Source organism: Pleurodeles waltl, chromosome 3_1 (assembly GCF_031143425.1).
Source record: "Pleurodeles waltl isolate 20211129_DDA chromosome 3_1, aPleWal1.hap1.20221129, whole genome shotgun sequence".
Classification (NCBI taxonomy): Eukaryota; Metazoa; Chordata; class Amphibia; order Caudata; family Salamandridae; genus Pleurodeles; species Pleurodeles waltl.
Genome location: NC_090440.1, coordinates 496,832,164 through 496,849,033, shown reverse-complemented (window position 1 = coordinate 496,849,033; position 16,870 = coordinate 496,832,164).

Below are 16,870 nucleotides of genomic sequence, written 5' to 3'. Positions count from 1 at the left end.
CGCTATCGCCATACCGGACGGATACAAGATCACCAGAAGAGATCGAACCAACGGAATCGGCGGAGGAATAGCCATCGCCCACAAATCCACCCTCAAGATCCACACCCACACGGACGACACTCTCAAGACAGCCAAACACCTCCACTTCCAGATCCACACGGACCCCAACACGACCCTCAGAGGAACCCTCATATACCGCCCTCCAGGACCAAGAGCCCCTTTCAGCGACACCATCTCCGACCTCGTAAGCACCCACGCCCTCGCCTCTCCAGACTACATCCTCCTGGGAGATCTAAACTTCCACCTTGAAAACAACAACGACGCCAACACCGCTTCACTGACCACCAACCTCCACAACTTCGGACTCCACCAACTGGTCAACACTCCCACCCACATCGCCGGTCACACGCTTGACCCCCTCTTCACCTCAAGCAACCACATCTCTTTCAGCCACACCTCCGAACTCCACTGGACCGACCATCACTGCGTCCATTTTACCTTCAAGAAAAACACCGAACACCACCGCATCCCTCTTCCACCTCACCGCCGCTGGGGAACAGTCACCAAAGACCAACTAACCAGCTCCCTCGTCGAACACCCACCACCCGACTCCAACGACCCGAGCGCCGCCGCCATCAACCTCCATCAATGGATCCTCGACTGCGCCAACACCTTAGCTCCACTCAAGAAACCCACCACCAACCAAGGAAAGAAAAAACCAGCCTGGTTCACAGAAGAACTGACCACCTCAAAACGCACCTGCCAGAAGCTCAAGAAGAAATGGATCCTCGAGCGCACTCCCGACAACCTTGCCACCCTCAAAGACGCCAACCGTGATCACCACCAACGGATCCGACTCGCCAAGCGCGCCCATTTCACTGAACGCCTCAACAACAACGCCCACGATTGCAAAGAACTCTTCGGCATCGTGAAGGAACTCTCCAACCCTAACGCCAACATCAACGACGTCCCACCCTCCCAGAAACTCTGCGACGACCTCTCCACCTTCTTCCACCAGAAAATCGCAGCCATCCACGACAGTTTCAACACCGCTCCTCCGCCAGACCCCACCCCTGACGACGACGCCCACGCCTGCCGCCTCACAGCCTGGACCCAAGTGGACGACGCCGAAACCCTAACAACCATGAATTCCATCCACTCAGGCTCTTCCACGGACCCATGCCCACATCACGCATTCAACAAAGCCGACGCCACCATCGCCCCCATACTCCGCAAGATCATCAACCTCTCCTTCAACACCGCCACCTTCCCGGACAGCTGGAAGCACGCAGAAATCCAACCCCTCCTCAAGAAACCCAAGGCTGACCCCAACGATCTCAAAAACTTCCGACCGATCTCTCTCCTCCCTTTTCCAGCGAAAGTCATCGAGAAGATCGCCAACGCACAGCTCGCCCACTTCCTAGAAGTCAACTCCATCCTAGACCCCTCTCAATCTGGATTCAGACGAAACCACAGTACCGAGACCGCACTCCTCGCCGCCACTGATGACATCAGACAACAAATAGACAACGGCGAAACCTCAGCCCTCATCCTCCTCGACCTATCAGCCGCCTTCGACACAGTCTGCCACCGCACCCTACTGGCCCGTCTCCACGAAGCCGGCATCCAAGACAAAGCCCTCAACTGGATCTCATCCTTCCTCTCAGACAGAACCCAGAGAGTCCGCTCTCCCCCTTCCGCTCCAAAGCCACCAACCTCATCTGCAGCGTCCCCCAAGGCTCCTCTCTCAGTCCAACGTTGTTCAACGTCTACATGGCCCCCCTTGCAAAAGTTGCCCGTCAACACAACCTCAGCATCATCTCCTACGCCGACGACACCCAGCTCGTCCTCTCCCTGACCAAAGACCCTCTCACCGCCAAAACCAACCTCCACGAGGGACTAAAATCCATCGCCGAGTGGATGAACAACAGCCGCCTGAAGCTCAACTCCGACAAGACGGAAGTCCTCATCCTCGGACGCTCCCCCTCGGCCTGGAACGACTCCTGGTGGCCCACTGCACTCGGACCCCCACCCACTCCAGCCAACCACGCAAGAAACCTCGGATTCATCCTCGACTCCGCTCTCACCATGTCCAAACAGGTCAACGCCGTCTCCTCTTCCTGTTTCAACACCCTCCGAATGCTCCGCAGAATCTTCAAGTGGATTCCAATAGGAACCAGAAAGACGGTAACTCAAGCCCTCGTCAGTAGCAGACTTGACTACGGCAACGCACTCTACACAGGCATCCCAACAAAAGACATCAAACGACTCCAGCGCATCCAGAACGCATCCGCCCGCCTGATCCTCGACATACCCCGCCGATGCCACATCTCCCCCCACCTGAAAGACCTCCACTGGCTCCCTGTGGAAAAAAGGATCACCTTCAAACTCCTCATCCACGCTCACAAGGCTCTACACGACACCGGACCCACTTACCTCAACACCAGACTCAACTTTGACGTCCCCACACGTCAACTCCGCTCTGCCAACCTCGCCCTCGCCATCGTCCCCCGAATCCAGCGCAAGGCCTCTGGCGGCAGATCCTTCTCCTTCCTCGCCGCCAAGACCTGGAACTCTCTCCCCACCTCGCTACGCCAGACCCAGGACCTCCTCACCTTCAGGAGACTCCTCAAGACTTGGCTCTTCGAACGCTAGCAGCTCCCTCCCCCCCCCCCCTCAGCGCCTCGAAACCCTGACGGGTACATAGTGCGCTTAATAAGTTCTCTGATTGATTGATTGATTGATTGATTGGTACATGGATTTAATGAATACGTTTGTCAGTGTAAGACCAAGCTCACGAATGCCTTGAGCTACACAGTGATTTATAGGAAGAGCAGAATTGTCTGTTTGTCTATGCCTGTAATGCAATAAGAGTCCTAGAAACATGAGGCCCTACTTACAAGTTTGTAATACACTGCAGAGCAGCAAGTCACCTTGCTGTGTTGCATTACAGCTAATGGGCAGGAATGTACTGTATTTATTGCAATATGGTGGATTCCTTTCCTTTCCCCTTTGGCGCATGGGCTGACTAGCATCAATGCAGGCACCCTTGCACCATAGTGCAAGGGTGCCTGTGTTGCATGCAGGATTCTTTTGTGTAGGAAGGGATAGCTTCCTGCATAAAAACAATCATGAGAGGCATATTCCTCTTTCTATGTGTACTACATAACGCAGCAAATAGAAAGACGAAGTATTAAGGAGAAATAAAATTACTTCTCTTCATTATGCCTCCCCTGAGACATTCTGGTATATCTGGGAATGTGTCAAGAACCATGGGAGTTTTGTGGGAACATCCATGCAGCACCCACGGAAACACCTTCCCAGGGTAGAGTAAAACAACACAGTGATTTCCGCTGCTTTGCTTTACTCCAGATATAGAGCAATTCAGGCACCCAAAATGCCCTTGTGTGGCTTCATAAATCTCTGTTTTAACTTGCGTTGCACTTGCACCACGTTGCATGGTGCAAGCTCGATGCAACTGGGCTCGTTAATATGCGCCATAGCCTCTCCCTGAAAGGTGCAGAACTGACCCACTAGTTGAGAAGTCATGTTAACAAACTCCAATCTCTTCCTTCTTCACAAAATGGACAGGTTTAAAATCATAGACCATCATGTCTTTTTTCAACTGAAAGTATTATTCATGGTGAATCCACTTCTTTGCGTTGCCATTGTAAAACTTTTATGGGGAGAGTTATTAATCCACATCCTGTCACGATTTGGAGGTAGGTCTTGTCACGGCGCTCGTAGGGGCACCCCTTGAGGTCACAGAATATCTCCCAAGGAGGTAATGTACCGAAGCAGAAGAGCAGCTAAAGGCATACACAGGGAAAGAACAGCTATGGTAAGGCCATGAAAACAGGACAGTGAAGGCAGAGCAACCTTAGTGTGAACAAACAGGGAACAGATCGGTAATGGACACACTGGGGTTACCAGTGAGGTTGTACACAGGGTAAGGCTCAGAACTTCTTACAGCAACAGGGAAAATCAATGCCCCTGTGCAGATTACTCTTACGGATAGTCACCCGCAAGCCCGATAGAAAGGAGGCAGCAGAAGTGTTTCTGTCTCTGGACCCTTAGGGCACAAACAAGGATTGTTCTTACATACATGAGACAAGCCCTTGTGGGTCCAGCTGGAAGCACAGTGGCAATTCCTGGAAAACAGCAACAGCACACTGTCACTTAAGACTACATACAACACTAGACAAAGTATGGGTCAGGAATTGCCTCCTGGAAACCAGAATCCAACCCCAGTACAAAGGAAAACACTTATACACAGGTGAGGGCTGATAGTAAACTTACCGGACATATTAACTCAAGAGGAAACAGAAACAGAAGGAAGAAACTAGTAGGCAAAGGCAGGAACAGGGAACATGCTCAGGCTGAAGCAAAGCAGGAACAGGAATGGAAAACAGGGAGCAGGCACTGGCTGAAGCAAGTAGAACAAGACTGGGAAACAGAGAGCGGGCTCTGACTGAAGCAAACAGGAACAGGACAAGGAAACAGAGAGCAGGCTCTGACTGAAGCAAACAGGAACGGGATTGGGAAATAGAGAGCAGGTTCTGACTGGAACAAATAGAAACAGGACTGGGAAACAGAGAGCAGGCTCTGACTGGAACAAGCAAGAACAGAACTGGAACACAAGGAGCTGGAACAAGCAGGAACAGGACTGGGAAACAGAGATCAAGCTCAGGCTGAAACAAGGCAGGAACAGGACTGGAAACAGGGAGCATACTCTGGCTGAAGCAAGCAGGAACAAGGCTAGGAGCCAGAGAGCTGACTCTGACTGAAACAAGCAGGAACAGGGAGCAGGTTCAGGCTGAAGCAGAACAGGAACAGGACTGGAACACAATCCAACAAAGGGCCTGGCACACAACGGAATCGGACTCCAGTGAACAACGAGTAGTAAAAGGAGATGGCAGCTTATAAGCAGTTCCAGGCAGCAGCAAACCCGGGGTGGAGTCACATGGCTGGGCTGCACAAGAGAGGTCACAGGTGTGTGCAGTTTCCGTCTATCACAAGTCCTGGAGGAGAGAATCCAGAACAAAGGAACAGCCTGACTTTTCCCATAGGAAGCAATGGACAGCAGATTACAAGTCTTACAGACTACCAGGCAGTGCATTATGGACCTGAAATCCATGGAAGCAAATGTAGTTCTTCCATAGCACGCCATATCGAAAAGGGAAGCAAACAGGAGTCAGAAAGGGACTCTGGGTGAGTGTTAATGGTGATTCCCTGGCTACAGATAGTCCGTTTATAGAGTCCTCTAAAGATGGTACGAAAGAGCCATAACACATCCTGCAATTTGAGATCCAATATAAAGTACATAGACAATAATGATTTGCAATTTCCATACATGCTGTGTATACTCACCATAGCAGTTCAAAGCTGTTGCATTAGGTCTTTCACCTGACCATATCTAATGATAAGCAAGTAGGTGGACATTAAGTGATTAGTTGCTGATACAAAGAATGTCCTCAGTATTAGGACCTTATGGACTTAGAAAGTAGGTTTGTAAAATGTGTCACCTGCCTGCCCATAACAGACAATATTGTAACTAAGGAGGGATTTCATGATAGAATCAATAGCATTAGGGACAAATTCAGAATGCTGTCCCTCAAACTGGATGTGAAAGAGAAAGGTTAAGTCTGACCAAATAAATATTAGTAAGATTATTAAAGTCCATTATAGCAGAAGCATTTTCCTGCAGAAATGCAATTCCATCCATGTTGCAGTGTGAAAAAGATAAAGTGTTGTCAGGCATGACTAGTTGATGGCCCTTATATTCTATGTCAGGGATTTAGTCAGATATATCGAAGGCGATTCTTGGAGGGTGGGTGGGGTATTATTTTGAGGAGTGTCCACATGGAAAAGCATATGAATCTGTCTCCTTTTTCAGTGAAGGAGTTCTATTCAAGTGGCAATCTACGGTGTAATATACAAGTCAATGTACTAATCAAACCACCCACCCTGCCTTAAAATTCAGTCTGCCATCAGCAGTGACAGCCACAAACCATAAATTGACCTAATCAAGGGATTAAGTTCACACAAAGATAAAAAACAATATTCAAATATGGGAGAAAGGGCAATTGTATGAACATGGTGAAGCACTCCTGACATACGAGTTGAATGTTTTTGCATCATTTAAAGAAGAAATAGAATACCATATTGGCCCCATTTAGAAAGCGCAGTGTTCACGTTGTCAGTAAAGAAGTGAGCATTAGTCATACTCTCAATAAAGGGAAGCTTTGAACCAACATGACCCTTGACGGTTTCTGTTTCATTCTTGCTTGACAATTTGCCTGGAATCAGACTAAAGGGAGAGTCTTGCTAAGTTGTGCATTATGTCATTATTAGGCCGGGGCACAACTTACATTACACTGATGTAATTTGTGTAATTTTTTGAATTTCTCTTTGCCCTTGCTAAGCAAAAGTCCTGAAATTAGCCATCACACCACTTTGCTTAATCACCACTTGTAGCAAAAAATCACAGCAAATGTGCAACAACAGGACACAAGCAGCTGTTGTTCGAAGTGCTTTCACTCTTTGCACATTTTTTGCACGAAATTCATCTTTGAATCAACAATTGATACGAGGATGCAATTGGCGCTGAAATATACCGCAAAATGATGCATTTGCATTTTGCTTAATTACGTGTGATTTTTGTAATTTTGCATTATTACACAAACGCAACCTACACGAATTTCACATCCATTGTTCTTGTGATGCCTGGCAGCTTCAAGGATCCTCTCACTGTCTCAACAGTTCATGACAGGGAGGAGAACAATGCACAATGGCATACCCAGTCTGTATTTGCCTGTGGCAACCCAAGGAGTGCAGTTAGTGAAGAATCTGGAAGGAAGTACATACTTCGATGAACTATCAATGAGAAGTTGGAGTATAAAGTCAGTCGTGGGACCAGACTACTTGTATTTAAGGAAAGTGCTTTTTCAGCTGGTACGAAGAGCAGATGGAATCTAAATGGACGTGCTATTCGTGCAGCAGTAGCAGGGCCCCCAAATGTGTGAGGGTTGTCAGACTTGTTCGACAGAGAAAGGATTATGGAGGGGCAGATATGGATCTATTCACGGCACCAAAAGGAATGCATTGCAAACAGAGGTAAATACAGCACAGTTGTTTGTCTCTAGCAGGAAGGTCAATGGGAATATATACAGTCAAGCAAAGGTGTAGAGCCAGAAGGAGTCAGAAATATTCAGGAAAAGCATTACCCTCGAGTCCTATTGCGTAATCGGTGGGCCAGATCCCTCGGTCATTCAGCAAGGGTGATGTACTCTTTGGTTCGCCTTCCTCCTTTGCAAGATCCCAGCAATCAAACAGGACATCAGTGCAATCCCAATTATCCCCCAGGTCAGAGACCAGAGCAGGAAGTTTAGTGTCAAAGCAATGGACTTGCCTTTCAAGATGCATTCAAACAGGTCACGATATGCTCTGTGGGGCTACAGTAGTGGGCTCAGCACAACAAAAGAACTGCCCTAATGCTGAAGCTGGTGAACCAAGAAGTAGAAGAATGTCCCCCGGTGGGGAAGTAGAGCAGATGCAGTCTTCACAGGAATCAGAATCAGAAAGGGCCACTGCCTCTAAGTATCACTGGCCGACACAGAGGCAAAGGTCACAGATTTGAAAAGGTCATATTTGACTTAAATGGGACAGAAAAGAGAGCAATTACATCTTCTTTGGCTTCACTGGTCTCCTGCCCTGATGGGTGCCAAGGGAGTTGTGTTACAGGTGCACCAGTCACAGTTTGGATTCACTGCCCAATTCATCACGGGGAACTGGACTCCATTTTAGCATCAGCAGTGTGAGGCAAGATGGGAGAGAGCTATCCTGGACAGCTTTGCCTTATTGGCTTCCGTACTGTGTGGTGTTGCCAGAGGTACTTTAAAGGTGTCAGTATCAGCAGTAAACTACAGTACACTGTGACAGGCAATAAGAACCCTAAGAGCCAAGAGAGATACTCACACAGCTCCACCACAAGCAATGAAAATAGGAGCAGGTGGGCATGCATGGCATGCTGGTTCGGAGTAGGCCTTTGTTTATTTATAACATGGGAGTTTTCGTTTAGCTTTTCTTCTACCTGAAACCTTTTTTTACTTTTACTTTATGAAAAGATACACAGAGATACACAAGAATCAGGGATTGGATAAAGAAAAAAAATAAGTTACAACTTAATTCTGATCACTATCACATCTCAACCAGAAATCAAATAAAATTATCTTTTCATTTGTATAAAATTCTTCCTAAAACATTGCAAACTTCTTTTTTATTTCACATTCTGCAAGGGCTCTGATTTCCAGTGGATCAAAATCATAGATCCCACGACTGACGGTGTCACAAATAGGCTCTGTATTCATTTATCTAGGTACAATAAGTTGTCTCCCTGAAGTCGTGCTTATTTAGAGCTTCTGTAAGCTTGTGATAGCCTTGAACCCCTCTGCAGCATGCCTAAGAATACCAAACAAAAAGCAGTTGGGATCCAAGTACTGAGTAAATTCAAGGAAATGATGTCACTTGAACTATTCTTTACCTCACCCGGTGTTCTGACATCACACCTGCACATTTTCTTGGTAGTGATAGTACGACCTTCTCCAAGGGGTGCTAACAAATATACATAGATACATATATATATTTAAAATACCATGTTTAGTCTTTGCAGCTGGCTGTGCATCAAGGCAATACTAAGGCAAGCCCTCTTCTAAACTTATACTGTAAAACTTCAGGAGAACTTCCTAAGATTAAGAAATACATTTAATATTGTCATTCCAGTTACATCTAAACTAGAGACTAAGGGCCTGTGGCAGGATTACTCTATCACATGCATGATGGATATCTGATTTGCTGTATTATGATCTCCATAGGCTATTATGGGATAGTAATATGGTGGATGAGATATCCGTCACGTTTGTGATGGAGTAATCCCTTCCGCCAGGATCTAAATCAGGCCCTAAATCTTCCACTCAAATTCACAATCACTTCCACATTCTTTCCTTATTCTGTCAGATGTCTAAAAGGCATATTAATCTGACTGGGTAATTCTAATGCTTTTCAATTAATTTATCATTGTAAGAATACACCCGCTGGCATGAATTAATCACTGAAAGAATTCTCAGGTACCAAGCCTATGGATCATTTCCATTGCTTACTTTTGGACATACAGATGATAGGATTTGTTTCATTGGCTTATATCTTACTACTCCTTTCCACTAGGCGCTCATAGATTGCATCTGTGTAGTGTGTAGCTTCTTGCAAAAAAACAATAAATAGATAATTAAATAAATAAATACATGCATTAATAACAGTTAACATGGTTGTGGTTTCCGTATTGTAAAACAGTGATTACATGTAAATGCATGCATGGCTCCTTTTCTTAACCATGCACGGGCAGTGATGGTACCAGAATTCAAAATTGGTGGAATATCTAAAAACAGTATTCACTAATGTCAGCCATTTTAAAAATCTAGGTGCACTTCTCTTTTGCATTGACTTTCTTTGTGCACTCAAAGTACGGCTGAAAGCATAATTTTTCACAAAACAAAGACCTTTCTAAGGTGTTATTTGTTTCTCTCTGAGTCAACCACCTCTGAGAATCCTCCTAGAGCATAATGTAAATCTGTCTGAAAGGAAAACTGTGCCGCCTTTATCTGTGTGATTGATATTTCTCCCTTAAGGGGCCCCGTACCTGAATGAGTACGTTTGGAGTCAGTATTTACACCTAATTTCAAAGACTGATTAGGCAATAAGAATATTCCCCACATTACAAGAAAAGTACCTTAATATATTATCACTGAGGTGGCAACTGGCAACTCTAATGTCTTATGATGCAGTGCCAGATGCACATGCATTTTCCCGTGTTGCTGTGCATGTTTGCGTGACTATTATTAACTTGAAGATCTTAATGAAAGAGGTAACGGTCCCAGAAGCTACTGGTGTGCAAATGACAGGCACAAAGGGAAGACTAATGTGCAATTGAACAGAGCCGCATAGTTCTGGGATTTAGAAGCTGGGTGTCACGTGATCAGTGACTTGATACACAGCACACACTGTGCATTCTTACTAAAAGGGTCAATTGTCCAGATCACAGTGACATTTGCTCGAGGGTCAGCGGAGGAAAGTCAGCAGAAGAGGCACGTTTTAGGAAAAAGACCCCAATTCTCCTCCAGCATTTTCCAAAATGTCAGAATTATGAGCTTTTATTATAATGTCACTGGTTTTATAAATCACAGACTAACTACAAGTGAACAGAGGCCTTGCTTATCACTGAAAAACGTGCACAATTAACATTTGCAGAAAATAGAGTGACCTGAGGATAGCACTGATAACATATTTGAAAAACACTGCATCTCTGAAACAACTTACAGGTCATTCATTATTTAGCCAAACTGTGCACACAGATCAAAGAATCAGCTCATAATCTCGCCTGTGCATTCATTATTTTCCATAGCGCCTTATTATCAGTTAATGACCACTTCAGAGCACTTGATTGTTTCGACTTAGCACCAGTGGAGTATATTCTTCTGCGATATGCTTTTCCACATTTCCCCGTCCTCCTTTTCAGAATAAGTGGTGATAATAATAGTTAGAATCTTGTGGTAGCATTAATCTAATTTGTATATAAACAAGAAACAGAAAGCAAGTCCATGACACAAAGGGAGGGAAGGTTCACAGATGAACAATTCTGTTTAATAGCAAGAAAGTGTGATAAAAAATAACTTAAACTGTCTTAGACCGTATGTAAGTTGTTTAAGCCTTCCTGTTTATTTATTTTTATTCTTATAGTTATAAACCTGCATTTGTAAGGAGAAGATAATACTTATCAGTGTGCCATTGCCAAAAGAGTAGAAGAGGACTGCATGACCATCTCACACTAAACATCGATTCACCTGTCGTAGCCATAAATATTGAAGACGAGTTTAAGACCACAAGGAAAACTTATGAACAAAGAATGTTCTTAGCCCACATTGATATGGCTTATACATAAACTAAAAAGCTTTCACTTTAAGAGGCAGCCACTGTGAACAGAAATTACCAGCTTGCTGTAACTAAGTTTGAATCAATTAGCAACCCCTTAGCTGTATTGTGAGGAAATGTAATGCCGGCAACACAAAATCACAAGAGAGTGTGGATGATAGCGAAGAGAATAACTTTGATTCCTTTGTGTGTTCCATTTGCCTTCCTTCGAGAACACAAACTCCTGGAAGAAAAAAAAATTGGCCTAATGAATGCTAATAATGTGTATGCTGTTACCCGTAGGAAAATAAGGAACATGCATAGAATTATTCTAAAGCTATGATTGCTTTCCAATAAACATCCAACTATTCTGTAGATTGTGGATTTTCCTATGTACCAACTGATGAAAGACCGCTGTACGCCGATGAAGCAGTGGAGATATGCATGTTCACTTACAAAAGGAACTGCCCAAAGATCTGCCTCTGCTTTCATGGGAAGCGAGCGGCGGAACATTTTTTTTTTCTCTTTTTACTATAAATAAGCCATCGTTTCAATAAAGCAGTATCATATCTCTTCCCCGGAATGCTAAGTGTTATTATGCCTCTAATGATATGCACATTATGCATTTGCTGCTGTGTTGCTGCCTGTAGGATTCGCCCTCACCCTCGGCTCTTTCTTCCTACCCCTTGGATCAGCACTCGAGCTCCGTGGACATTAGCTGCCCATAAAAGTGGAATCCAAGCTAATCTTTTCAAATTAGCACAGCACAAACTCTAGGTATTCCCATTAGAGGCCGGGCTGTGATTTATCAGGCCTCATTTGCCTAATATGGGCTCCTAACTTTGGGCGCCTGGCCCTTGCAGTAGGGGGTATGGAGGGAAAGGGAAGCGGCCCTTTGTCACTGCTTTGCAGTCTCGCTAATTTGCTCCACCTAATAAAATTACAAATGAACACAGCTTTTCACGTGCTGCCTTTATAGGTTATAATAACCTTGGCACCCTGTAACCTCCTGCTGGCTGAATTAATCAGATCATATTAATATTTCTTCTTACTTTCTTTTAACTGGTTCTTCTCTTAATTAAAGGGGCCAAAGATGTAAATACGGAAGGTGACTGGTAACATGGCATCGGGTTATAAACAAGGCTCATTAAAAAGATGGATGTGCCGGCAGATTGTGAAAATTGCTTACTCGGCAAGTGCGCATTTTATAATTTCCTGACGACTAAAAGGGCTAATACCAGCCTGTACCTATTTCCATTTTTCCTTACATTTATAAGAAATGGCAATTTTCGAACACAGGGGGTGGGTTTGGGGGGGTAGAACATCCCAACCTATTTATCAGCCTGAATAAAGGTCATTTGTTATCGCGCCACCCTCGCCTAGCACCCCCAAAGCCGACAAGAGGAAAAAAAAACGAAATAAGATCAGAATTAAGGTTAACAGTAGGTGCCATCCAGCGGCTGCATCTGAGACTGTATCAGCATAGAGTGAAGCCGCTTCGTGCTTGTAATTAAAGAGTCCCTCCTTGCAAGCAGGGATATGAAACAGAAAAACAAAATGGACGAGGATTTTTATTGCTTTATATATGTATGCAATGTCTCGTACTTACACTTCATCTCTCTCTGCCTCTTTTTTAATCATGGAAATAGATCAATACAGGGTGATGATGCACATAAATATATGAACTGTATTTATGTTGTGTTATAGAGATTTGTATCACATGCGTTGTGTCGTTAATAAGATCTAGCAGCTAGTCTATGCTTGGTTACCTTGATACCCAGGTCTTCTGTCACAGATCAGGGATTGAATTTTGGATGCATGAGCTGGATAATTAAAATTGTGGGTGTGGATAATAAGCTGCTTTCTTGTGCATAGCCAGCTGTATGTGTGTGTTTAGTGGATAGTTATGTAGTCACTTTCTAGCAAAATGTATGTAGTGATTTTCGAGCAACTGCCAGATTAGAATTGTGATAAGGTACTTGTATCGTAAAATATCATTCTCAGATGGCTAACTTTGCTAAAGATTACTCAACTCTTCTAAAATATCATCACAGTCAATCTTGTATGAATGAGCGAGTGGTGCACACTGGTCGCTCATTTTCTTTAGTTTTCCCATTCCTTGCAATTTTATCCATGTAGTATGTCGTGGAGAGTTGTCAGCATCTCAACAAGAAACGTACCCATCATTTTTTACATTGATCTTTTTGTAATGCAATATTTCACAGGGAATTAGCCTCTGAGGAGCTGGTATAGCATTTGAAGAATAGGGGCTAAAGTTGTATATGCATTTGAGTAAAGAGTAGGGGTGGGTGGTGAACTCCGCTCCACTAGCAGAGTTTGCTAAGTTTTTCCCACTCCACGGTCTGCTTAGAATGCAGAGTTCTGAAAGATTCTGCGTAGTGGAGCGGAGTGGAGTTTATTCCTCACTTGCGTTGGTCAACGGTGATTTGGTGAGCACGCGCAAGGAAAATCTTACTCAAGACCACCTCCCAGCAAGGTTTCTCCACACGCGCGGTCGCAGATGGTTGCGACCACTCACGTTGAGAAACCTTCCGTTCGCATTGAGAGAGTTGCCGCTCAAGTGGAAAATCAACTTGAGCGGCAGAAAAGAAGCAGCACCCTTTTGCGCTGCGCAGTGAGCCATTTGTGCTAATTTTTCAGCGTGGGACAAATACCTTGTGCTAAAACTCAGTGTGAATGGTGCAACCTAATGCACTACCGCGCTTGGGAACTCCGCGTAGCGCAGCATAGTTTTTTGGGCACTTTGCAGAGCTCTGTGTAGTGCAACTCCGCAAACTCCGCCCAGGCCTAGTTAAGAGTGGCACTACGAGTCGAAAACACATCTTTTTTCAAATTTTAAGGATTGAGCTCAGTACATCAATAACAACATAATATAGTGTTTAGATTTAAGAAAATAGTAGAGTTGCAAATCTATTGCACCGCAATCAACACTTAATACGAGATTCATAAAGACAACAATCTGTGCAGGTAAATTAAGCAACCTATACATGTTTGCAGGAGAAGGTGATGCTTTTGTCATACAGAACAGAAACCTACATTTCGGAACAACCTTGATACTTGTCTATTTAGGGACATACACAATGTTCAAATTAAACCGAAACTGATCGTACGAGCACACCAATATTACTGACTAGTAAATAAGCATGATGTTGTGATCAGAACACAGAACCGTCTTGTCATTCCATAGCTGCATTAATTCTTCTGCATCTCAAAACCCTTCTTTCATTCTCATGGGGCTCTGGCTGAGGGAAACCGAGCCTTATCGTAGTTTGTATGGATGTGTACTGCTTTCTCCCTTTCACCCAACGCAACACAGCAACTTGGGTTACTGTGCTGTATTGCGTGAAAAATTAATAAATCTTCCCCGTAGAATGTAGAAAGTTGTATTAATGTCAGAGAGGGAACTGTGAGACTAAGTAATGTAATGTGAGACAAAATCTAGTAAACGGCAGTGAACAGATTTTCTGATAAATCCATAGTGAGTCACTCGCTTTGCTGCTGCATGCATGGTATCCCACATTGACAGAACTGTAGCATGAGGTTTTTGTATAGTTCAAAAAAGGGGTCAGAGTGTATGGGGGCAGCTTTTGCATTACAAACTGAGATTTGTATGTGCATATCCTACAAACATATCCTGGCAACTAAAGAGAAATGCTTTTCAAACCCTATATAGATCAATATCCCTTAGCCCCCAAGCTTCGGAACAATTTTAATGAGCTCAAAAGTGAATAAGTAAGTTGTTAGCCCAAATTTCCTTTCCAGCACCAAAATCGTAGGAAAACTTGCAAAAGCAGATTTTTAAAATTAAAATTCACTCATTTAAATTGGAAAAAAGAATTAGGCCTTCAAAAATGTCAGTTTATAAAAATACATTGCTCATTTATAATGCGAGATGATTCACAAATAAAGGAAGTTATTTTTGATTCTCAAGTGCAGATCTAGTGAACTCCCCACCACTCATACCTCAAACGTTTTTTGTGAGGTCGTTTAAATTCTGATTGAGTCCTTTGCAAAGACCATACCATACATAAACTTAATAGATGAATTAGTTTGTAGTCAACCACTTCAAAATGAAAACACGTGTAGACTGTAGCAGCACATGTCAGGCCAAAAAGCACGCTTTTTTTGACTTTTCTTGTCAACATGGAAAATCTCTGGGAATATCCTGATGCCAGTCTTGGGTGCTTTTGTGCCTCTGCACTTCCATATCATTTTTTTCTGCTTATTAGCTGAGTTTGTGCTCACTGCTTGTGCGCGTGTGTTCACTGCATGTCCCTGTGTACAATGTTTTGTCACTTTCAATGATCTGTTTAAGAATAGCTAATTTCAAGCTAAAGAGAGACTTAATTGTTAGATAATTTGAGAAATGCGTAACAGATAGCAATCATCCGTGAACGGAATCTAATAAGAAGAAGAAGAAAAAGAAGAATACGAAGAAGAAAAATATGAAGATGACTAGGAACTTCTGTTGGGTAGTATTTATAACCACAGGGTTTGCTTTTTCTTAGCACTGTAATTAATTGTTGTCACCCATAAGGATTAACATGAAATGCTTCTGCTGGATTATTTTAAGATCTGAATTTTTTCAATCTAATAGAGGACAGGGCTCCATGCCCCCTGTAAGCAGACGTCTTAGTTACAGCTCAATACGGACGATAGCAGCAGAATTTACCAGCAATAAAAAAGCCCATGGCCTTCCAGCTTTCCCTTCTATCCTTATCAGGATGAGCGAACACCTTTCTGACAGGATGATGCATGGCATGACCAGGAGAGACCTCTTTCCTTCATGAATAAATTAGAGATGGAAGTTTAACCAGTGCGTCGCATTTTTATGGAGGTCTTCTTCCTAATTTACCTAAGCACTTGGAACAGCACAAAGAAAAAAATGTAATGGCCCAAGGTGGGAAGGTTAAAATGACTGTTTATGTAGAGAGAAATTTTAACAGGCACTTACCAGCTGGAGACCCATAGAATATCACTCTTTTATTTCTGGGCACCTCACTATTCCTTGGTTGTATGAATCGCACGCAATCCTGTATTTCGAAGACGGCATTCCCTAAGAAAACCATTGACGCGTGGCACTAGGCCAATTAGGGCATTCATGGGTTTGATTAAAGGATGCATTTGAACTTCAAACTTGTGACGTTATAGTGGTCCAGGAAATGTCATGGGAGCATGACCTGGTGCATTGGTGGTAGGGTATCTTTGAAAAATGCATAATGCCTGCCATTGATTAATGCGAGCAAAGTGAGTGATCCTAACCTCTTTTAGGCAGGGTTCAGAAAAAGATGATTGTTCCCCCCAGAAAGCCAATAGGGTTTGTCTACACAAGATCTATTGGCACTATCAATTGTTTTAACATATTGCAGAACAGCGCGATCTGCTGTGCAACATAGCTCATAATAAAAAATGGTGTATGACGCAAGCAGCTTTGACTGTTCATAGTACTTTTTTCCCTTTAAGCCAAATTGAACAGCGCCCCACACTGTTATGTATGTGTTTACACAAATGTGTGGGGTGGTCGGTTCAGCAAACAACAGTCTGGGCAGGATGGGGGTGAGGAGCAAACAATGGACAGTGGGAGGAGGGCGAGGTTGGACAACAAAAAAACAGACAGCATGAGGAGTGGGTAGAAGAAACAATGGACAGTGCGAGAGGTGGGAGAAGAAACAGCAACAGTGAAAGGAAGGCTTGGGAAAACAACCCATAGGAGGGATCAGCAACAGTGCAAGAGGTGGGGACGAGGGAGAGAAACTGCAGTCACATGTAGAAAAGTGAACATAGAGTGCCTGTAGGAGCCTACAACCAGTGGATGGTTACTGTTGTATTTTATGGGTTAGAATGTGGGCGTTGTTTGTACGTCGCTTAGAATGGTGGAGTGAAATGG